The 25,676-nt window shown below is 37.9% G+C and overlaps 1 non-coding gene across 1 annotated transcript; it reads left to right on the top strand.

Annotated features, from left to right (window-relative positions):
- Positions 1-15,990: 15,990 nt before the first annotated feature.
- LOC145565794 (small nucleolar RNA R71) lies at positions 15,991-16,096 on the top strand. The gene has a single exon (XR_014095171.1). It is a non-coding gene; the product is annotated as a small nucleolar RNA R71 (small nucleolar RNA).
- Positions 16,097-25,676: the final 9,580 nt, after the last annotated feature.

Below are 25,676 nucleotides of genomic sequence, written 5' to 3' on the forward strand. Positions count from 1 at the left end.
CCTTGGTACGTCATTTAGCCCCTTAAAGCAATTGTCATGATTAGCAGTCAGCTCGATTACAATCGCGATTAGTTATTGACCTAACGCAGATCATCTCACTTGACTTAAGCGCCTAAGTATTGGCTCATTACAAAGCACAAGCACCGAGATATTGGTTCACAAACAAGTACAAGCGCCAAAAGTACAGGCTCATTACAAAATGCGCCGAGGTACTGGCAGAGCAAACTGCACCAAAGCATTAGGGGAAACACACATTCAACATGATGAAGCATCAGCAAACTGAGGATCGCAAGGCATCGAGGTCTTTGATGGTTTTCACTAGGGTGTGAAGGTTGTGAATCAAATTGGTCGAGTCAAGGCAAATATGAGATTTTCGGCAATGTCCTAAGGCATAGAGGAGATTGTCTACAGCGGCGAGGAACTATTGTGGCTAGGTATAGCCACAAAACTGAAGATGGCGAGGCAAGGTCACCTTCGACGGTGTTCCTTAGGATGTGGAAGATTGACACAACAAATGAAGATAGCGAGGCATTGTTACCTTCAGATAGCGTTCACGAGGCACTATGGAGGTCATCACAACAAAATGCATCAACAAAATCGGTTACTCTAGAGACATGTGCTCGACGGTCCAAGATACGCGTTTCTAACTCTCTTATCCGTTTAACTAATGCTAGTTTGCAGGTATTGGCGTTGCAAGAATGATTTAGGATCGCAGAACGTTCTGAATTATTCTCCGTCCCTATCGCTACTTTGACTTTTTTTTTCGAAACTTATGTTTCTCCAAATAAAGTCAAAGTGGGGGCTTTTGTAGACACCTGATTGTGTCTCCCTAAAAACCAAACCCAGTGATGAGTATCTTTCACGTCATTAAATATTGAATAAGGTAAAATGTTGAAGAGTCTTGTGAATTCTTCTGTTTTCTAATAAAAAAAATAATTCATTTCTGTTTTCGAAAATCATTCATTTTATATCCTATTTATGAATAACGTCCAATATAGTCTAGTTTGTTCCATGATATGGTTCCAATAATTGTGTAGTTGGATGGGGTTTGAAAAGACCTTTCCAACGATGTATATAAACCCAAATCCAAGTTATAACGAGGAAGTTATGGCCAAAATACTATATTGAGTCCTAAATGAGTTTTATGGGCGACTCAATGATCATGTGGAGGGTCCATTAATTTTAATTGTATTCTTAAAGTCATTAGGATTCTTCCTAATCTTCTAGAATCTTCTAGAAGGTTATTTTAAGTTCTAATGGGATTCGGATAATTATATTTAATTTTAAAAAGATGAATAATTCTATTTGGAATAAAACAAGTGTTTTTAAAAGATTAAATCCGGTTTAATTAAAGATAAGTACAGACTCCAAGTAACCTAATTTTATTAGGAAAAGGACACTGTACGGAAACTTTATCGTATAGAACCCATCACGCTGCGATGGGCTTATCGCCATGCGATGGAGCTATCGCATCGTGATAGTCCTGTCACATCGCGATGCACTTAGTTTTACTTCGAGTCTGATTCTGACTCTTTTCTATCGTTTACGGTCATTTTTTCTCTATAAATAGGGTCTTTTCCCCCGTTTTCAAATCATTAAAGATCATCTATTCTCTCTTTCTCTCTCTAAGCTAAAGCTTATTATTTTCTCTTTATTCTCTTTCTAAGCCTAGCCTTTTTAAAATACATCATTCCTCATTCACGAGTCTCGAATACACCTAGCTAAGCTCGAAGGTTCCTTAGACCTCGACGTGAAAGGTTGATAGTTCTGAGGGTTTGGTCCCAAATCTTATTTCAATTATTATTATTTTGATTGTTTGATTTATTATTGAAGTTACTAACGTGTGTTTTTTTTTATAGAAAGAGGTACGAGGCTTTAAAGTGAGTAATTTGATTGCTCTATTTCCTTAGAAATTATGCTTAGATTGTTTTATTAATTCCTAGTATCATGTTAGGATGCTTTTATCGCTTTTTAATATCATGTAAGGGATAAAGTTTTGATTTTTATTGTCTAGTGACATGTTAGAATTTATTACTAATCTTCTTAGTATCATGCCTAGGGTCTTGCTATTATCATGCTTTGGTGAGATTGAGATGATTTATTGTATCAATATTATTATGTTGCTTGATATTATTGTTATTGGTTGATCACGCCCTCTCTTGCAGGTTTAAAGGGAATTTGTACGTGAAATCACGCTTAATAAGATAATTAATAATTTGAATTAGTCTAATAGGATTTTAATTCAAGTGATCGCTAATAATAGATTTGTTTGTGCATTAATAATCAACCAATATAGATTAAATAGGTTCAGGATTAATGTATTGATTGTATGTTAATTGAAAAATGCACATAAATATGAGAAGAATAAAGTAGAGGCCCATTTAGGGCAGGTTCAATCTCTTTTAGGTTAGATTTGTACCTTCATCCCCGAATATCCAGCCATGGTTCAGGACCACTATGGAGTTAGCAATCTCTGTGATCGTTAATGGTTTACAGGTTTCTAAAACTTGTTGGCGACTCTTTTGCTCTAACTTCCTTCCCTTTGGACGCCACCATGCTTAAGTGTATGATCACAGTGGGGCTCAAGTGTGGGATGCTTGAAATATTCCCCTATAGTACTGACTTTGTTGTTTTAATTGGATAACTTATACACTAGTTCGTATAAATTTGTGTTTAAGGCTGTATATTACATAGCAGTTTCTATAAATTTGGGAATGAATTCGTTAACTTACACACTAGTTGTGTATGTTGGTTAGTGAGTTGGTCACTTTGCACACTAGTTGTGTAAGTTGGTTAGTGAGTTGGTCACTTTGCACACTAGTTGTGTAAATTTGGGAATTACACCCCGTATTTTTAATATATTTTATAAATTATTTATTTAATTATAAAATATGTTTTGGGTCAAACTATTTTAATTATAGGATTATAAACAAAACAAGTTTTAATATTTGGGTCAATAAGTATTTAATCCAAACGTAGCCCATTTTCACAATAAGGCCAATCATCTTTACTTATTTATTTGCGCCAATTGTTTCTCCATCATATCATTTCTTATGAGGCCCAATAATTCTAATTTACCCTACTCAATAAATACCTCCCAAAACCCCAAAATTTGCCACACAATAAGACTTAAAATCAAATTTTAAGGTAAATACTTCTTTTTATTTATTTTTTATTCCTTTTTCTTTATTTTTCTTTTTCTTTTCTTATTCTTTCTTTTCCTTTTCCCTGTTTTCCCTAATGTTGTGCGTGAGAATTTTGTGAGCAAATCTCCTTTTCACGCAAGCTTGTTGCCCCGTCATCACCTCTGACGACCACCCAACTTCCGCCAGCGACCCGCGACCACCCTCTGCCGGCACCGACCAGCCCCCACCGTGGCTTTCCATCTTCTTTTTGCTCTTTTTTTTTAATTATTACTTTGATAACTATTTATGGGTTTTGGTTCTAATTGTTCAAATTATATTTAATTAGTAACAAATAATGTTTTCAAGGATTTATAGGTATAATTTTTGTTTATTAGTTGGGTTTTTATTTTCAGATTTCATAAATTATAAAGTTGGGATTTTAATTATTAAAGACATGATTTTTAGAGTTGTGTAAATTAATTTGGGGCTTTTATATGCCCAATGATTTTATGGATAATTAATGTATAAAGATGTTTTTTTGATGAAGTTTTAAGGGTTTTTAATAAGTTTAAAGTGCTGGAATTTTGCCTAAGGTACTAATTTTGATGATTTTATAAAGGTGTAATTACCCAATAAAGAGGAGTTTAATTCAAGGTTTTAAAATAATTTTCAGATTATTATCAGTTGTTCAAAGTGAATTTAAGTTGCTGGAAATTGTGCATACAAGGGTAATTAATATAATGTTATTGTCCTTCTATGTAGGAGACCTTAAGTCTGATTAGGTGAGAAAGGTTGCGGATTTTGGTAGCGTTTCGAGGTACGTACGCGTACTCGGAATTTATTAAGTTTGTAGAAACATGTTAGGATTTATTTAATTGATTCCAAGTTAATATTATGCTAGAAATTGGTTGGAATTGTTGAACTGATTTGATTTCATGGAATTGAATTGGATTGTTGAATTTAAATATAATTGGTGAATTATTTATGAAGCATGATTGGTTGAAATGTTTTATTTATTGGAATTGGTGATTATGGAATATTTTTTATTAACCACACTTTTTTTATTAGAATAATTGAAGGCATGTTTAATTAAACTAAATGTTTAATTTTGTTTGGAATATGGAAAGGAAATTTTATTATGGTTCATATAATTTTTATTGATGCTTTAAGCATGAGAATTGAGCTATTAAGTGTCTTAGTACACAGGAATAAATTATATTGCGGTGCCTATGTGCACTTAAGGTGTTAATAACACCGAAGGATAAGATTTGCGGCGCATTATACGTTTAAGGTGTCTTTGACACCGAGGTAGATTAAAAAGGATTATGTGGTCACTAATTATTCAAGAATTAATTTGATATGACTTATTGCTTGTATGATTATAATGTTTGATTATGTTATGGTTTGAGCATCATCACCAAGTTGAATAATATGTAAAACAACGTAGAGTGATAGAGTTACGCACCAAAACTCTTGGAACGTATATACCTTAAGTATGGACATATGGGGGGAGTTATGGGGTTTTATATTTAACCATAACTTCTACTTGAAGTACATGATGATGTGTTTTCCTTTTATTATTATTATGTGCAGAACGTTCGTCACTTCATGTGACATTTGCCTACCCGGTTAGCTCCCAGTGTAGTTTACCTTAATTTATTTGGGGCAGGGATTTGATTGGAAACCCGTTCGATGCGTAATCAAATTAAAGGAACAATTTAGTTATCTATTTATTGGTTGGTTGTGTTGTGCGCTTATATACAGGTGCAACAAGGTCAGTCGTATGTTGATAGGACTAAAGCATGTTAGTGTGTACTGTTTACGCTATGTACTCAGCATTGCTGATTGTGTGTTTTTATGTTTGTTTGGCCTTATCTTTATCTTGGCCCTACAATAACTCATTTCTAATGCGAGTAGTAAGGACAATTTAAAGTGAAGCTTTTCAGGTGGTGCATGCGGCATATTCATGTTGGGGTTTGAGTGAAGAGTGAATTCTATCCTATTTTGTTTTGAATATGCATCAATATTAGTTGTTGTTGGATTATTATTATCGATTGATGAGACTAACACATTGGTTTTGAATATTCGTTTGGTTTTGAAAAGTCCTACAATGGTTCCAAATTGTAAGTTTGACTTTGTTTGACTTTGGTTTGACTTTACTTTCGTTTGGTTGGACTTTTGAACTTGTCTTGTTTTGAATGGTTTTTGAAAATGTTTTCCGCTGTGCGTCTTTGATAATTTCCTTAGCCGTTATCACGGTGGCGGTAATGCCTTAGAAATTCCTATATCGTATTTTAAAAAGGGCAAGACATGTATTTTAAAGGAAGGGAATTTCTAGGGTGTTACAGATGTGGTTGGAATTTATTCATGCTTTTGGCTTAGAATTTAATTTGATTTTGATTAAAACCTTTACTTGCTTGATGTTCTTGGATCTTCTTGCAAAGTGCACTTTGTTAGTTGATTGAGGGTGAATTTATGCAAGGTAATGCAATAGTTGAACTTGCTAGATTCATTTGTATCGATTGTTATTTGATTGCACCTCCTAGTATATGGTTCTAATGTGACAACATAGATGCTATGTTAGGAGAAGCCAATTGACCCCGATAAGTTGCTAGATTGGACCTTAAATCGATATTCAAGCATGTTTAGTCCATGATTAATTTGTTTCCATTTCAATGTGTATTCAAGTGAAGCCTACATCTACCCATTTCCCTAAGTGTTTTCATTGCATTGTTTTTAGTGCATTTCACTCTTAGTTTTAATATCTTAGATATATTCGTTTCTCCTTTCCGAGATAGCTTAATTGTTGGTTGTGATGCGGTGCTTAGCTTCTCCCTGTGGTTCGATCCATCTTCTTGCTATATACTTGTATTAGGTTAGTTGAATGTTATAAATTATATTTGATTTTGATGGGATGAAGAACGGTAGGTCGTTGGGCTACCACCCCACCCAATCAAACAAAATTTGTAACTTAACAAACCCCTATTAAGTATAGTGGTAAGTCAAGGTCAAACCCAAAGGAATGGAGGTCGAATGCACAATGCCTAAGTCAAGCTATTTCGAAGTCTAGTAGAGGGGGTTTATGAAGGAAACTAGAGCTAGAGCTAAATGATGCAAGAACTTGTATGAAATCAATCTAAAAGACACTAGGGCAATGGATCCACATGTAATTGTAATGGAAAATGGTAATTTGGGAGGTCAAACCGACTAAGTCAAGTGATATGAAGGAAGATCATTCATGTATCCAAAAGAGCATACCAAGATAGTTCACCTAGAGGTCTAACTAGCGTCAACTACGCTAAACACTACCTAGGGAACGTCACAAAGCACCTCAATCGTGAAATTGCAAGTTACTAATCAATGGTTCGTATCATAGCAAGCTCACAATGCAATCTAGTGCAATAATCAAAGATGGCCAAACTTCAATCAATCACACACATGCACATGAATTATCAACAAAATTTAATCATATCATCAACTCCATCAATTATCCCCAAATTACTCTAATCCATCACTCAAACATGCTTCACCATTTCCCTAGCTAGAAAACTACTCACTAGCCATGGAAATCAAGATCAAAGCTACACTAATCATCAATTTCATCATCAACATATTTGAAATCAAAGATCAAATCAACAATCAATCAAAAATCAATAAAACTACAATCAATCATCAAACAAGCTTCAATCAATCAACAATAACATGGAAAACAATTGAAATCAACTAAAATCAAACTTGTATTGAAATCAAGAAGAAGATCCTTAAGAAACTTTGATCTAAAGATCAATTACAATGAAGATTTCTTGAGCAATCACCAAAAATCATGAATTTCTCTCTCTTCAATCCTTGAGTTTCTCTCTCTAAAATTCTATCAAAAAACTAACTATGAAATCCAATCTAAAAGCTTCTCCCTAAAAATAGAAAGAAATAACTATATATACAAAGAGGAGGTCGGTATTGACGCCCAAAAATAGACCCACGTCGGTGCGGGCGCATGGAGGAAAGAGAGTGGTGCGCACGGGAAACACACCCAGATTGGTGCGCCCGCACGCACCAGGTGTGCGGCCGCACCCGACCAATGTGCGGCCGCACACTCCCTGGGTGCACCCGCACCTAGCTGGGTCTTTTCCCCTTCTTCTCTTCGTCCTAGCTCAAGCGGTGCACACATCCTAGATGATGATGTTGGAGGACAAAGTAGGCAAAACTTTCTTGAATTTCTTGAAGAGTATAAGCCATGAGAAAGGCATATACAAAGCCTTGAAGCATGCCCCTTGGATCCACCTTTGACTTGTAGCTTCTTGCACAATCTTTAGGCATGAAAAAAATGAAAGATCATAGAAAGGAAGCTCGGGAATTCTTGGACAATCAATCACAACCTACAATCAAAGGATAAAAAGCAAGTAAAAGGGAAAAATAGCAAGTAAACTAGAAAAATGCATAAAATAGAGAAACTAACTACAAAAAGCATAAAATGAAGAAAACAAGAATAAATCTAAGGAAAACTAAAGAAAAGAGAGATAAAATGAAATAGAATTCATCCAAAAAGGGATCAAATGAGTGCCATAAATGTCACTCATCAAATTCCCCCAAGCTAAACTTTTGCTCGTCCTCGAGCAAAACAAAGCAAGAAAGATAAAGGATGAAAATTTTATTGAAAAAGAAAAATAAATATCAAGATAGGAATATACACTAAGACTCACTGTCGTAGGAATCACGGTTGCTTTTAGCTACAACAAGCCCTTTAAACCCCAAAGTCGCCTATGAGGACGAGTGAGGTCTCGTAAGGGTATCCTAAGAGTTTGACCCATAACTCTCCACCAAACATCAATGAGGCAAACCATAAAAAGAAAGGAAAATAAAATGAAAACAAACCTTTGCGAAATGAACCTACTTAAAGACTATAATGCAAATGAATGACAATCTTCCTCAAGTAGTTAAGGTATGCACTTTTCAAGATATCTAAGGTTGATTGAAACATAGGGTATGCTAGGCATAGGAACTAGTCATCACAATCCACGTTCATCCCAAACAATCTTACCGCGTTCTCCCCACTAGTCTCAAATCTCCCCTTAGTGAGTGTCCCAATGATTCCTCGAAGGAACCGGAAAAAGAATTATTTTTAGGCTACTCGACAATCTTGACTATGCATCCCCTTTCCTTAGGCAATGACCCATGATGCCCTCCCCAGAATAGTGACTCAACTATCTAGGTCGAAAGGTCTTTCCCAAAGGTTGTAACGTAAGGCATAAAGGGTGAAGGTAGGCTAAAATTTAAAAATTTGGTGATTTTCCTAAAAAGTGAAGCAAAAGGGTGATCAATCCTTAACACCACAATCAAGAAATTACCAAACAAAAACAACACCCCCAAGCTTACTTGAAGCTATACTAACAAAAATATATACAAAAAGCGTACACGCTTCTCCCCCAAGCTAAAATGAAGCATTGTCCTCAATGCTTAGAAGGAGAAAAGAATACATCAAAATATTTTTGAATTTTCCACGTTTTCAAAATTATTTTTTGTTTTTTTTTGTTTTTACGAATTTGCAATGTCCTTGCCTTTTACTTAATTTGGACGGCTTGTTCTATATGCAATTTTATTAGTCCATGCCTTTTATGAAGTAGGATGGCTTTTCACAAATATTTGTCAATATTCACAAAGAAAATGATAACACAAACTTGCATTCATAGAAACCAAATTTCCAACTTATACACCACAAACTTCATCTCAAATGAACATATTGCTTCACAAAAACCAAGCAAGTGTAGAAAATGAAACAAAAGGTCAAATAACTAAAGATGTGGCTTGAAAAGAAGGGATAAGGCTCAAATGGTTGCAAGAAGGAAAATGTAAACCCAAAAATAAAGAAAATAACAAAATATAACAAAAAGAAAAATACCACCCCGAAAAATGTGCCTTTGTCCTTCCTAGACAGTTCGGTCTCGGGTTTGAGAATCATACATCAAGCTTTATTAGATTAGGTTTGCATAGTCAAGGATCCACGCCGCTCATATAAGGAATGTTGAAGGCTAGAAAAACAAGTAACCTCACAAGGTTGTGGCAAAAACTCACTAGTGGTGTCAAATTGACTATAGGGAGCAACTACCAACATGCCACAAACAAGTAGAATCCGGCTTCATGATCCTCCTAGTTCAAACCAACTACCCTAGCATACACCTATCCTAGAGTCAACCGAACATAGTCTCAAACCGTGCATACCTTTACAACCTAGGAAGAAAATCATGCAAAAGACAAGTCCAATGTACAAAGTTCATTTCATAAGAAAAAAGTGAAAAATAAAGCCTCAAAATCACATCAAAAATGAAAAGAAAAATAAAGGAAAGTAAAAGAAAAAGTAAAATAAAAGAAAATAAAAGAAAAGAAATGGAGACATAGAAAAGGAAATATAGGATAAATAGCATGCAATGGACTAGAAAGCAAGTTAAACACATAAAAATCCCAATCGACAAACAAGTGATCGATCGACATCAACGTCATCGATCCTAAACACATTACGTGTTAACAAGCATTCATCCTCGAACCATTCAACTTCTCCTAAACTAATCCTATTCTATGCAACTAAGGAAAATTAAGAGAAAAATAAGAAAGGTCTCACCGGGCTTCCAAGCTTAGCAAAAATAAACGAAGCAATTGGAAACCACCTCGTAGCATTCCATATCCAAAAGCTCTTCAAGGAACCAAGTGAGAAAAAGAAATAAAAAGAAACTATGAACAAAGAAAATGGTTAGTAACTTCAAAACAAAGAAAAGAAAACAACAAATTAAAGGAAACTAATCTAAGCAAAAGGTATATACAACCAAAGGAAATAAAAGCTAAACTAATCAAAGAATAGAAAGAATAAAAGAAATGAAACTAAGAAAGCAAAGTCTAAACTAACTAAAGAACTACACTAAACTACAAGATTTGGATTCAAGGGATTTGGATCAAAGGGTTTTGGATTAAGGGGATTTGGATATTAGGGATCATCAACAACAACATGCCAAGCGAAACATCATCATAAACAACAAGCATCCAAGCAAATAGGGCAAACAAGCTAGCTACAAGGGAGGTAGCCTAGAGATCAAGAAAATGAGGAAATCAAACAAGATGAATAAAAATAAACATGCAAACAACTAAGGTATGTACACAACAACAAAATTGGTCACCGAGCAAATTATTAGTTCCCCCAAGCTAGATAAAAATACATCTCAACATCCCAATCAAAACAAAACATGCATCAAGAATATAAGGGATGGAGGCAAAAAGCATGAAAAGCTAAAGGGAACTAATAACTACAACCATCACCACCACCACTCCCACTCGGCCCGGCCCCATCGGGGTCCTTGTTGCGCTCGGGGTCATCGAAGGGATGAGGGTAAGGCTCCCATCCTCCGGTGTACCCCTCGGGCCACCCATAATGCCCCTTGAAAAGATCTTGTTGCCAAGGAACAAGAGGGGTGAAGTTATCGGGCAAAGTGAGTTCGATGGGGTGGTTGGGATGGACATGGGGGTAGTTAGGATCACCCCTATAGTCACTACCACCCGGAGCCTTGTAATCATAGTTACCGTGCTCATCCGGATAGTAGCGACGCTCGGTGTCGGGGTTGAAGGCCCCGACCAATAAGGATGCCCATACGAAGGTAGAGGACCTTGTTGGGGCGGGAAGTACGGATAGTTAACCGGGGGAGTAATGTTCCCACGGTCAACTTCCGCACCATAAATTTGTTGTTGTTGAGAAAACATACCTTGTTGCATTTCTTGAATACCTCTAAGTTGTTCATAGAAAGCCCCAAAGTCTTGATCATACATGCCATCCACGTGGATTTTCAATCCACTCAATTGCTCACTAAGAGCCCTCAAATCGGCATTGGCATAAGCATGTTGCCCTTGTTCTTGTTCTTGAGGAACTTGTTGTTGTGGAAATTGTTGTTGTTGTTGTTGTTGTTGTTGTTGTTGTTCTTCTTCTTCTTCTTCTTCTTCTTCTTCTTCTTCTTCATCATCTTCCTCATCCTCATCGGAGTCGAAGTTAGGATGCCGAAAGGACTTGGGGACATGCCATACATTGTTGGCGATCCGGGCCAAAGAAGTCAAGCTGGGGTTAGGTAAATAGCACCAATGATCCTTGCCCCTTAGCCATTCATATCTCCCTTCTCTATAGCCCTTGGAGATGAATTGGATTTGACCCAATTGTTGCATGTCAAGGTAGAGGGAGGTGCTATCCCCAATCTCCTTACAAAATGGGAGATATGCATCAAGGCGAAGGTGAGTCAAGAGCCTAGTCACCATGCCCCCGCATGGGATCTCTCCCGAACTCCGGCCACGAAGGTCCACACAATATTAGGCAAAGATATACCCCAAGTTCAAACGGCCCACATACTCCGGGCGGGTAGACAACCACAAGACCTTGAGCTCTAACTTGCTCAATTTCCCCAACTCTTGTTTAGGGAACACCACATAGCCCAAAAGACGGTGCACAACCCTAAGGCAAGGTTGGTACACCGATGAAATCTTAGCCTTGTTGGTGATAAACTCGTTACCACCCGAGATGTCTTCCCACCATGAGTTGTGATCGTACTCCGGGAAGATATAGGGTTCAACGTTCAAAATATCCCCATGGGGATCAAAGTCCAATGCCGCGTTGAACTCTTCCAAGGAATGATCGAAGATATGGTTAAACAATTGGAATCGCACCCGATATACCCCTCCTACGGGTACAAGCTCCAAGGTAGCCAAGAATTCCAATGTAGGCTCCTTGTAGGTGCGATAGGCATCGGCGATGAAAGAACCCAACCGAAGGTTTAAGAGCAACGACCGCACATCTTCATCAATCCCCAATTTTACCATATCGGGTTGGAAATAATGGCGGGTTTGTTTGAGGGTTCTTTCTTCCTTCAAATTTTGGTAGAAGGTCTTTTGTTTTTCGGTGAAGTTTTTCTTTTTGGGTAGAGAGGTTGGAGGTCGTGTTTGAGAGGAAGAGGGGTTGGAAGTACTTGGCCTAGAAGATGTACTCGGCCTTGAGGAGGTACTTGGGCGAGGTGGTTCATCGATGCTATCATCGGTTTTTCTTTTCTTGGTGAGTTTCTTTATGAATTTAGACATGTTTGAGAGTTTGAGAAAGGTCACCAACAATGAACAATAAGCAAAACCAATGAACCAAGAACACCACATCCAAATTCACCACTTACTACCAAAATCACCAAACTTCAATTTCACACTTCCTTCCAATCAAAACCAATTCCAAACCAATCAACAACACCAATAATCCAAGAAAAACTCCTTTCAACAATTCAAGAACAACAACAAGACCAATACCACAATCACAACATACTACCCATATTCCAAAAATCCAACTCACAATATATCTACCGAAAATGATGAGAATCACTACAAAATCAACAAACAATACAATCTTATGCAAAATCAATCAATAAACATCACCAAATCACAACCAATATCAAGATCAAGCATCAAAAATCACAAAACCAATACTACACTATTCATGCTCATACAAATTTTCAATCTATGCAAAATTATGACATAATTGGCAAAATTAAAGCAAGGATTAGTGATTATACCGTAAAAGAAGCAAGATTAACCAACTTTGAGCAAGCAATTTCAACCCACAAAGAAAACCCCAATTTTCGGCCACCAAGAGTAGGAGAGAGAGTGAGTGAAATTTGGGTCAATTTGTGAGGAATTTTGAGTGTAGGAAGGTTTGTGAGTGATTTTGAGTGAAAATGGAGTGATTTTAGTGAGGAAATGAAGGATTTTTGATGGTGAAAAAGGGAGGAAAAGGTGCGCACAAAAGGGTTTTGAAAGGGGAAGCCGTGAGGTTGAAGATGAGTGGAAATGTTGAAATGAAGGGAGGAAAGAGGAGGAAGAAAGTTAAAATGCTCGTCCAGCCAAGTGCGGCCGCACAAGACTGTTGTGCGCCCGCACACGCAGTCTGTGCGCCCGCACAGGCCTCGTGTGCGGCCGCACATCCCTGTGCGTGCCCCACTTCTTCCTTTTTCTCATCAATTTGATACTTACTGCCTATTTTGGTGCGCACATGAATCATGATGGTGATGAGGAGCAACATAGGCAGTAGCTAAAATCATTTTCAAAGCCCTCAAAGTTGAAAATTCATGTGCTCACCACAAAAATTCACTAAGTATCAATTTCCTCCAACTTTCAAAACATGAATTTCCTATCTTACCTCTCTAAAATTCTTACCCTTTTTACCTCAAATTTTGATTAGCGAACAAAATGTGATTTGTGCCACGAACACCTTCCATTCACCATGCATACTTGTAGAATTCCAATCCCGCAAAAGTCATCCTAAAAATCCAATCAAGTAGAAAGGTGAAAGGAAAGACAAAGTAATAAAAGAAACAAAAATAAGAAAATTCAAAAATCAAAAGGAAAAGTTAGAAACTCCGGGTTGCCTCCCGGGAAGCGCTTGCTTAAGGTCCTAAGCTCGACCCTTCCTCCAAATCATGGAGGGTCAAAGAACACCACCTTCTTCAAGGTAGTTGATGGAGCAAAATCTTCTTCAATTTTGAGCAACTTCTCATCGTTGCTTAATGAAACCTTCACAAAATTCTTTTCAAATTCTTCCTTCTCTTTTCTCAATTTCTTTCTTTTTCTTAATTTCTTCGAGTCACGGGCTTTTTTCTTCGGCTTGACTTCAACATCCTTAACCATGGAAGCTTTCTCTTCATCTTGAGAATTAAGCTTGAACTAATTTGGAATCTCAATTTCTTTCTCATCCCTTGGCTTTTGAATTACAAATTCTTCTTCACTAACATCATCAAGACTTGCACAAACATCATCAACAATCTCAAAAGCATCGTTAGTAGAAGAATCAACCATGCTCACATCATCAATGGAACGAGAAAGACTAGCACATGCTATATCTTGCACACAAGATAAAGACTCATGCATGGGCTTCAACTTAAAACTTTCTTCTAATTTTCCACATCTCAAAGTGATTTGGCCTCCCTTCACATCTATTAAGGCTCCCGAGGTGGCTAAGAAAGGTCTCCCTAGAATGATTGGAATATGCTCATCTTCCTCAATCTCCAAAACAACAAAATCCACGGGAAAGACAAACTCTCCAATCTTTAGAGGGACATCATCAATTCTCCCCTTGGGAAACTTAATAGAGCGATCGGCCAATTGAAGTGTTATATTAGATGGTTGAAGCTCACCTAGATCAAGCCTCTTGAAAACCGAAAAGGGCATAATACTCACACTAGCCCCTAGATCACACAAAGCATTCTTAAAAACCATCTTCTTGATTTGACAAGGGAATGAAAAATTCCCCGGATCTTCCATTTTCTCCGGAAGCTCACCATGGACAAGAGCACTAAAACACTTCCCTCCTTCCACCGAACTACCCTCATCAAAATTTTCCTTCTCCTCTAGTATCTCCTTAAGAAACTTGGAGTACTTAGGCATATCGGGAATTTGCTCGGTAGAGGGTGTTGAATCATGGACTTCCTTAAGAACTTCAAGGAACTTCCCAAATTGCTCATCCATTTTGAATCTCAAGTATTTTTGGGGGTATGGTAGATCGAGAAATCTCTCTACCTCACTCATCTTTTCAACAACACTTTCTTCTTTTTCCTCAACCTCACAATAAATTTCCTTAGACTCAACCCTCTCATCTTCATTCTCCATAACACCATTCTCATCTTCTCCCTCTTTTGAACAAGAAACTCCCTCACTAAAGTCATTTCCTCCACTAGTGGCAATAGAGTACACGGGTTGCTTTGGTTCAACACCTTGGGAAGGCAAAGATGAAGGACTAGCATAATCCTTAATAGTGCTTGCTAATTGGGTTATTTGAGTCTCAAGCATCTTATTGTGGGTCATCATCTCATTGAATTTCTTATCACTAACCGCCATATAGGTGTTAATGATCTTGGTTTGATTACCAATCAATTCCTCCAAAGTAGTCCTAGGAGAAGAAGGTTGTGAATAGGAATTTTCACCGTGAGTCTTTGAAACAAATCCGGGAGGGGGACCTCTTTGAGCATTGTTTTGAAAATTTCCCCTTCCTTGATTGTTCCAATTACCCCTATTTTGATTTTGACCATAACCTTGATTATGGTTACCACCACCTTGATTATGATTACCATTACCTTGGTTATGATTTCCATAACCTTGTTTTTGATTACCATAGCCTTGGTTTTGATTACCATAATTTTGGCTTTGATTTTGGCCACTATAACCTTGGTTGTGGTTACCACGAGAACCTTGATTCCCTTGGTTCCTATAACCACCACCATGATTATAGTTGTCAAAATTGCCTTGGTTTTGGTAATTCCTATTCCATTGGCCTCTTTGATTATCAAACCTTTGGACATTGTTGTTTGACACAAAATTAACATGCTCACACTCATTGTTGTCAAACTCATCAACACATTCATTGTTGCAATTGCTAGAATCATGGTCATATGATCCACATACATCACAAAACAAACATCCCATAGGCATATTATGTGAAGTAGAAGGAGTTTGAGAGTTAGAAGAAGTACCTCTCCCCTTAATTTGGGAGGGAAGATTTGAAGCTTGAGAAGAGGAAGAAACACTTTCCAACTTGGCCTTGATTGCCGTCATCTCCTTTCCCAAGTTTGTCATTTGAGAGGAAAGATTGTTGATGGCATTAAGATGGTCCACCGAGTACAACGAGGATTGCTTGCTTGAAGAATCTCTTTCCCCATCTTGCCAATCTCTATAGTAAGTCACCACATCCTCTATTATGTCCACAACTTATTCTTCGGTTTTGTTCATGATTGGACCACCGGCCCCTCCATCAAGACATGCCTTGCCTTGAGGACTCAAACCACCATAGAAGATTTGGATCAATTGATATGTTGGAATTCCGTGGTGAGGACATTCTCTTTGGTACTCCTTGAATCTTTCCCATGCTTCATAAAGACTCTCATTTGGCTTTTGCTTGAACCCTTGAATTAAAGCCCTTGCCTCCGCCGTTTTCTTTTGAGGATAGAAACGGGACAAGAAAGCTTTAGTGACATCATCCCACGTTCTCAATGAATTGGGCTTCACCTCTTTGTCTAGACATTCCAAAGATCTTCCTATGAGAGAGAAAGGGAACAACTTGAGGCGGATAAATTCTTGAGACACTCCATTAACCTTGATTGTGTTACAATATTTTTCAAACTCTTTAAGATGGTTCAATGGGCTCTCGTTCTTTGCCCCACTATATTGTCTCCTCTCAATTAGGGTGATCATTGCCGGCCTAATTTCAAAATCGTTTGTCGGTATTGTAGGTGAAGCTATGCCGCTCTCGAACCTATATGCATCGGGCACTCCCAATTCTTTCAAGGCAACTCTTGGTTGTTCTCCCATGACTTGCTCTTGTTCAATCTCTTCTTCGCTTGAGGAACTATAATCCAATGTCTTGTTTGCTACTCTCCTCCTTGAGAGAGTTCTTCAATCTCCGGATCAAAGGGAGCAAATGAACGATCTCGGGACCTATGCATACAAAACTCAAAGAAAATATAAGTAGCACGGCTACAAGTGTAGCCTAAAGTGTAAAATCTTTTTGTATTTTGCAAATAAAGTGAAATAGACTCAACAACAACATGCACTCAAGGCACCATTCCCCGGCAACGACGCCATTTTGATGGGATGAAGAACGGTAGGTCGTTGGGCTACCACCCCACCCAATCAAACAAAATTTGTAACTTAACAAACCCCTATTAAGTATAGTGGTAAGTCAAGGTCAAACCCAAAGGAATGGAGGTCGAATGCACAATGCCTAAGTCAAGCTATTCCGAAGTCTAGTAGAGGGGGTTTATGAAGGAAACTAGAGCTAGAGCTAAATGATGCAAGAACTTGTATGAAATCAATCTAAAAGACACTAGGGCAATGGATCCACATGTAATTGTAATGGAAAATGGTAATTTGGGAGGTCAAACCGACTAAGTCAAGTGATATGAAGGAAGATCATTCATGTATCCAAAAGAGCATACCAAGATAGTTCACCTAGAGGTCTAACTAGCATCAACTACGCTAAACACTACCTAGGGAACGTCACAAAGCACCTCAATCGTGAAATTGCAAGTTACTAATCAATGGTCCGTATCATAGCAAGCTCACAATGCAATCTAGTGCAATAATCAAAGATGGCCAAACTTCAATCAATCACACACATGCACATGAATTATCAACCAAATTTAATCATATCATCAACTCCATCAATTATCCCCAAATTACTCTAATCCATCACTCAAACATGCTTCACCATTTCCCTAGCTAGAAAACTACTCACTAGCCATGGAAATCAAGATCAAAGCTACACTAATCATCAATTTCATCATCAACATATTTGAAATCAAAGATCAAATCAACAATCAATCAAAAATCAATAAAACTACAATCAATCATCAAACAAGCTTCAATCAATCAACAATAACATGGAAAACAATTTAAATCAACTAAAATCAAACTTGTATTGAAATCAAGAAGAAGATCCTTACAAAACTTTGATCTAAAGATCAATTACAATGAAGAATTCTTGAGCAATCACCAAAAATCATGAATTTCTCTCTCTTCAATCCTTGAGTTTCTCTCTCTAAAATTCTATCAAAAAACTAACTATGAAATCCAATCTAAAAGCTTCTCCCTAAAAATAGAAAGAAATAACTATATATACAAAGAGGAGGTCGGTATTGACGCCCAAAAATAGACCCACGTCGGTGCTGGCGCATGGAGGAAAGAGAGTGGTGCGCACGGGAAACACACCCAGATTGGTGCGCCCGCACGCACCAGGTGTGCGGCCGCACCCGACCAATGTGCGGCCGCACACTCCCTGGGTGCACCCGCACCTAGCTGGGTCTTTTCCACTTCTTCTCTTCGTCCTAGCTCAAGCGGTGCACACATCCTAGATGATGATGTTGGAGGACAAAATAGGCAGAAACTTTCTTGAATTTCTTGAAGAGTATAAGCCATGAGAAAGGCATATACAAATCCTTGAAGCATGCCCCTTGGATCCACCTTTGACTTGAAGCTTCTTGCACAATCTTTAGGCATGAAAACAATGAAAGATCATAAAAAGGAAGCTCGGGAATTCTTGGACAATTAATCACAACCTACAATCAAAGGATAAAAAGCAAGTAAAAGGGAAAAATAGCAAGTAAACTAGAAAAATGCATAAAATAGAGAAACTAACTACAAAAAGCATAAAATGAAGAAAACAAGAATAAATCTAAGGAAAACTAAAGAAAAGAGAGATAAAATGAAATAGAATTCATCCAAAAAGGGATCAAATGAGTGCCATAAATGTCACTCATCAGATTTAGGGATAGACAAATCGACGACGTGTTTATTCCCATATCACAAAAAAAAAGAAATGTAATACTTATTAAAACACGGCAACATTTGGTAAGTGTAACATTTATTAAAACATGGAGGGAGTACCTATTTGGGTTTTTTCAAGGAAATTTAGAAAGTTGGTAGAAGTACATAAGCGCATGTGGTGTTAGAGAGAGATTGATTGAAAAAAAAATGTGGTTGAGAATAATTGAAGCAATGGAGAGAGAAAGTATTGGAAATTGATGTAAAAAGTTATTATTATTACAAAAGAGTGATGACAACTCATTAAAAGTACAAAGTCAAGCTTGGTTTAGTGGAAAGGAGAGTACCTTCCAACCATGAGGTTGGGGGTTCAATACCCAGTAGTGACAATTTGGGAGAGTTGGATTCCCTTATCTTCCCCGACTCTTCCAAATTGTCAAGCCCACTAACCCGGGCCAGGAGGACCTGTGAGAGGTTCTAGCCTAGTAGGGCCCTTCAAAAAAAATAAAAAAAAATTCATTAAAAAGTGGAGAATATTCTCAAATAGTACAACCTTAAAATAGAAATAAGTTTTTAATATCGATTTTCCATAAAAGGATTACATGTCTTTAATAAAAGGACGGAATGCGTATAATGGAACATACTACCTCCGTTCTTTAAAGTTTAACTTGCTTACTATTCATGTGGTAAAAATAAAATAAATTTGACCACATGTTATGATTTATATAATACAAATAAATTATCATGAATAGTCTTATTAGATTCCCCTTATTATAAAGTTTTTCAAATATCAACTTTTTATGATTTCCACTTATATATAGCCGAAGATATTCATGGTCAAAGATGTTTATTGGAGACCGTGCAAATGCAAAGTGAGTCGAATTTTCAGGAATGGTGAATGTAAGGGATAGTACCGACATCGTTAATAATTAGTCGTTATAGTACATTACATTGCTAATCATTTATGATTCAGCATATCGGCTTAACGTCGATAACAGTCATTATCTCGGCCACGTGGAGAGCTGCTTCCGACCACGTAGGCACCTACTACCTACAAGGTTGGTTTGCCACCTATGCTGATAGCTGGCACCATATTTTCATTGTCAAGGTACAATCTCTCTCTCTCTCTTTCTATTTCCCTCTTTAGAAACATTCTCTTACTCTTTCATTCATTCTTCTCGTCAGATTGCTAACTTTAGCATCAGAGTGGTTATCCCCGGATAATCCCCCAGGTTAGCTAATTTGTGCTGACTGTGTAGGTGCTTAATTGGACGGTAAACCTTTACCAACCGCAGGACTTACGGTACCGGAGCTCACCTGGAACAATTGGCGCTAGAAGGAGGGGTAGTAATAACTACTATTGTCCAAAAGACCTCCAACAATCACGGAAGGAAACAATGAAACTACAACACCAATGACAGAAATCAAAAACCGCATTTACAATACTGGCATTCTTAATGTTGATGCGAGAAAAACTATAAATGACCCTGCGAACATGCCGATAACACGTGAGCGAAATCGAGCACCAACCCCAAACCCTCTAGATGAGTTCACTCTAGAGGAGTTGGAGTTTACAGCTAAGGTGATGCGAGCCATGTCTCGGAAAATGAAGGAGGTTGCCGAAACCACGGTCGGCAGGGCCAGAGGGGCAGGTGCGCCATCGGCGCCCGTGTTTGTTAACCTGGAAATCCAGTTCAACCAGGCAGCCCCGCAGCCTCAACTGCAACCTTAGCTGCAACCCCAGGAGGTTATAATATCACCGGGACGTCAAGATTCTCATGGCGTACGGGTAGGAGATTTAGAGTCTTACCGACGAGAGGCCAGTAGTGGGCCGTCAAGAAGTGCAGCCAGAATTGTGGTCAGGCTGAGGATATCCCCATTCACCCAGGAAATCCTTGATCAACATATGGAAAAAATCAAAATGCCATCATGCACGTAGTCGCAAAGAGGATCCTAAAAGGTGTGTGGCCACCTTTGAAAGCCACATGTTACTTTACACCGACACAAACGCTGTGTGGTGTAAAGTCTTCCCAACGACGCTAACGAGAGCCACCTCATATTGGTTTTCTAACCTAGAGCCAGGTTCTATTGATTGCTTTAAAACCTTAGTGGAGTTGTTTACAGGCCAGTACATAAGCAACAATATAAGACAGAGAACCTCAGGGGAGCTTATGGCTGTCAAGTTAAAAAAGGATGAGTCACTTAGAGACTTCCGTAGGAGTTCCAACAATGAGGCCAACACCATACCTAGGTTACATCAAGAAATAGTCGTAATGGCCCTCATGAATGGGTTAAGGGACAGTGATTTCAAGAGATACATGGCGCGAAAATCCTTCTCGAACTTGGGTACAGCGTTCAGCAAGGCGCATGAGTACATAAAGAGCGAGGAGCTCTTGAAGACCAGTAGCCAAGTAGCATCGGCAGAACCATCTCGGCAACATAATGATAGCGCAGTGCCTGACATTCATACCGGCGGGATAAATAGGTTACATCAGCAGAATCAGCAAAGGACGAATAGGTGTAATACCCCATATTTTTATACGTATTTTATTTTAAATAAGTATTTTGTGGGGTATTTAAATAATTTGAAATAAATTATTTATGGCATTTTAATTGTTTATCTTAAATAAGTTTGGAAATATGTTATAAAAGGAAAGTTTTATTTAATTAATTATTTTATTAAGTTGGGATTTAATTTAGGAAAGTTTTATTTTAGTAAAGTTTCATTAGGAAAGATTAAAAAAGGGAAAGTTTAGGTAAGAAGGGTTTCTAGAGAAAGGGATATAAATATTCAACACTTGAGCAAATTAAACTTTGCCCAGAGTGAAGAATACCCAAGGTAAAATTTCTCTCCCTTCTCCTTTATTTTCTTTTTCTTTTACTTTCTTTTTTCCCTTCCCCTTTTTCGGCACTCAACACCGCCGGCCACCACCACCACCGGCGGGCCGCTGGCCACCACTAGCAATAGCTGGCAGCAGTGGCGGCGCCACCAGCAGCACGACAGCAGCCAGCTGTGGTGCCATGGCTGCTGTCCAGCCACCCCCTTTTGAAAAAAAAAATTATTCTTTTTTTATTTTCTTTTGTTTAATCCTAGTTCTAATTATAAATTATGAGTTTTGTGATGGTTTTATAATGATTGATATTAAGTATGATGTGAATTAAATTTCAGATTTTAAATTTAATTAAAAAGCCCTAATTTTTGAAACCCTAGATTTATAAATAATTGATTATTGAATGAATATGATTTAGGATGGTTTAAACCTTTAATTTTAGGGTTTTAAAGTATAATTACAGTAAGTTTTCATTAATTAATATTGTTGGAATTTTTGTTAGTATGCTAAAAATTGAGTTTCTTGAAGGAATTTTGACTACCCATTAATTGGGATTAAAGTATGAAGTTTTAATTAATTTTCAGCTTGTTTTAATGAAATTATGAGTGGTTTAATAAGAGTATATATTGCTGGAAATTTGTGTGGAGTAGATTTTAATGCCATGATATGATTTTGGTTTGTAGGAGACTTTGAAGTAAGCGATTTCTATTAGTTGCGGCGATATTAAGATCGTATATGAGGTACGTTTGCGTACTTAGCATATTTTTGATGATGTAGTAAAATGCTAGGCGTGAATATTTAATACTAAGTAGCATCATGCTAGATTTTGATATTAGTGATTGAATTATGAGGCATGATTTATTTGTGATAGATTATTGTATGGAAATAATTATTTTGGGCATGTTATATATGAACCACACTTTTATTATTGGTATGATAGATAGCATGTTTAATTAAGCTACATGTTTAATTTGGTTTGGAATATTAAAAAGGAATTTTATTATGGTTCATATAATTTTTACTGATGCTAATAAGCATGAGAAAAGAGCTATTTAAGTGTCCATGTACACGAGGAATAAATTATATGTTGGTGCCTTAGTGTACTTAAGGTGTTTCTAACACCAAGGGATAGGAATTTTGGCGCATTACGCGTTTAAGGTGTCTTTGACACTGAGGTAGATTTAAAAGGGGTTCAACATTAAATATTATGTGGTCACTAATTATTCAAGAATTAAATTGGAATGTTTAATTGTTTGGATAATTGTAATGTTTGATTTTATTATGGTTTGAGAGTCATCATCAAGTTTAATAATATGTAAATAACATAAAGTGAAAGAGGTTACGCACTAAAACTCTTGGAACGTATATACCTTGAGTATGAACATATGGGGGGAGTTATGGGGTTTTATATTTAACCATAAGTTCTACTAGGAGTACAGGGCGCTAAATTTTCCTTTTATTATTATGCGTAGGAATTTCGCCACTTACGAGTAGTTATTTTATACTGACACGGTTAGCTCCCGTGTTAGTACCCCTTTATTAGGGCAGGTTAGGGGGAAACCCATTCGATGCGTAATCAATACTAAATAAATTATTTAGTTACTTAGCTGAGAAGTCTTGTTGTAAGTTGTGTGCTTGTAAACAGGTGCAACGAGGTAAGTTGTGTGTTGATAGGTGAAAGCATGTTAGTGTGTTTAATTACACTTATGTACTTAGCTTTGTTGATTGTGTGTTTGTTGGCCTTGTCTTTACCTTGGCCCTATAATGACCCATTTTTAATGGAGAGTAGTGAAAACAAGTAGAGAGAAGCTTTTCAAGTGACAAAGCGTATTCATGATGGGCATGAGTTAAGTGCGAATCATACTAGTTTCCATAAGTCTATGATGTGTTTATTTCTTTCATTATTTTATCATATTATGTTTGTGAGACTAACGCAAAGGTTTTGAATTGGTACTGTTTTGTTAAGGGCCTACAATGGTTCCGAGTTGTAGGTTGACATTGTTTTACTTTGGTTTGACTTTACTTTCGTTGGTTGACTTTTTAAGTTAAGTTATTTTGAATGTTTTTAAAGATAGTCTTCCGCTGCGTGTCTTTGATAGTTACCTTGGCCATTTTCACGGTGGCGGTAATTTCTTAGATTTTCCTATTTTGAGTTTTAAACAGAGGAAAACAGGTATTTTTAAAGAAAGGAATTTCTAGGGTGTTACAATAGGCCTGGTAAAGGTCTAGGCCGGTTCAACAATTATACACAGCTGAACGCGCCTAGAGCGGCAATATACTCGGTTAATCAGCACAAGGAAGACTGGAATCGACCAACGTCGATTAAAACTAATGGCCAGGATATAAAAAAATATTGCATGTTCCATAAGGATGTTGGTCACTACATTGAAGAATGCATTCAGCTAAAAGAAAATATTGAAGACCTCATCAGGAAAGGACACTTATCTCAATACCGGGCTAGGGCGGGGCCAAGCCGGCCACAACCCCACAGATGAGGCAATCGAAGTATCGATAGCAAGGTGACCTGTTCATGCAGGACGATACCTACCGACAAGGCCATGCGCCCCCCGGTCGCAAAATAACTATAGATGTCATCACTGTCGGTCCGATACACGGAGGGTCCGTTAGCGGAACTAAGAAAAGCTTGTCGGAGCATAGGCATTTGGTAAACACCATGGTACTGGAAGATCGTCCTCGGCCTTCCAAAGTTCCTGTTGTGTCTTTCTCCAAAGCGGATATCAAGGGGATCATCTTTCCTCATGACGAGCCATTGGTATTTATATTGACAGTTAACGGGTGCGACATCAAGCGAGTATAATGCAATTATCGGCCGACCCATGATTCATGATGTGCAAGCCGTGGTTTCAACATATCACTTAACTATGATATATGTCTTAAACAAGGGCAAACCAAAACCGCGTTCGAGGAAGCCAAACCATGGCCAGAGAAGTAACGGCATTAAAGCAACCAAACCGACAACCGGGACTAGATAACTCTAGTTTAAAAAGAGAAAGGAATTCTGCAACCCATGATCTAGCTATGGAGAACTTTGGCACAAGACCCATGACGGTTCCACGACCGTTGCCGGGAGGGGAAACCACCGTGATAAAGTTACAACCTAGAGTCCCAAACCGGACGGTGAGAATTGGATCTGACATGGACACCGACATGCGATGTCATTTAATAGAGCTCCTACGAGAAAACGCAGATTTGTTCGCCTTTTCGGCCGACGAAATGCCGGGAATTCACCCTGACGTAATGGTTCACACGTTAAATGTGGATAGGCGAGCAAGGCCGATAAGGCAGAAAAAAAGGAATTTCTCAACGAAGAAAATTGAAGCCATACAAGCTGAAGTTAACAAGTTACTAGCAGCAGGGTTTATAGAGCCATGTATGTATCCTGAGTGGTTAGCTAATGTGGTCATAGTGAAAAAGCCGTTAGGGAAATGGAGGATGTGTGTCGACTTCACGGAATTAAATAAGGCCTGCCCTAAAGACTGGTATCCATTGCCGAGGATAGATCGGCTGGTAGACTCCACTTCTGGCCATGCTTTACTGAGTTTCATGGATGCTTTTTTAGGATACCATCAAGTTAGCTTATATGAGCCCGATAGAAATAAAGCGGCATTCATAACGAACGCTAGCGTTTACTGTTATAAAGCGATGCCGCTTGGGTTACGAAATGTGGGAGCAACATATCAGAAATTGGTTGACAAGGTATTTGCAGATCAAAAGGGGAGAAACGTGGAAGTATATGTAGATGACTCCATTGTAAAAAGTCGATTGGCCGCAAATCACATCGCGGATTTGAAAGAAACCTTTTACACTCTTCAACAGTACCGAATGAAAGTGAATCTTGAGAAATGAGTCTTTGGCGTTAGATCAGGAAAGTTTTGGGTTTTATGGTTAGTGAAAGGGGAATAGATACGAATCCCGATAAGATTGAAGCCATTCTTAGCTTACCATAACCGAAATCCATTAAAGACATACAAAAACTAACTGGCCGCATGGCGGCATTAACAAGTTTATCAGCAAATCCGCTGATAAAGCCTTACCTTTCTTCATAATACTTCGTCAGAATAAAACTTTCGCCTGGGGCAAAGAGCAAGCAAAAGCGCTAGAGGAGGTTAAGAGCCACCTCCGTTCGTTGCCAATGATAGCTCAGCCGGAAAAAAGAATAAACGCTGCAGCTATACATCTCGGCCTCTCCAAAGATAGTAGCGGCGGTATTGTTGGTAAAGCGGAAGAAAATGCAAATGCCAATATATTTTGTGAGTCATGTATTGAATGCTGCAGAACGAAGGTATCCGTAAGTAGAAAAAATCGCATACGTCGTTGTGATAGCGGCACGGAAGTTAAGACCATACTTTGATGCACATACAGTCGAAATTTTGACAAATCAGCCGTTAGAAAA

Source organism: Chenopodium album, chromosome 10, assembly GCF_948465745.1.
Source record: "Chenopodium album chromosome 10, dcCheAlbu1.1, whole genome shotgun sequence".
Lineage (NCBI taxonomy): Eukaryota > Viridiplantae > Streptophyta > Magnoliopsida > Caryophyllales > Amaranthaceae > Chenopodium > Chenopodium album.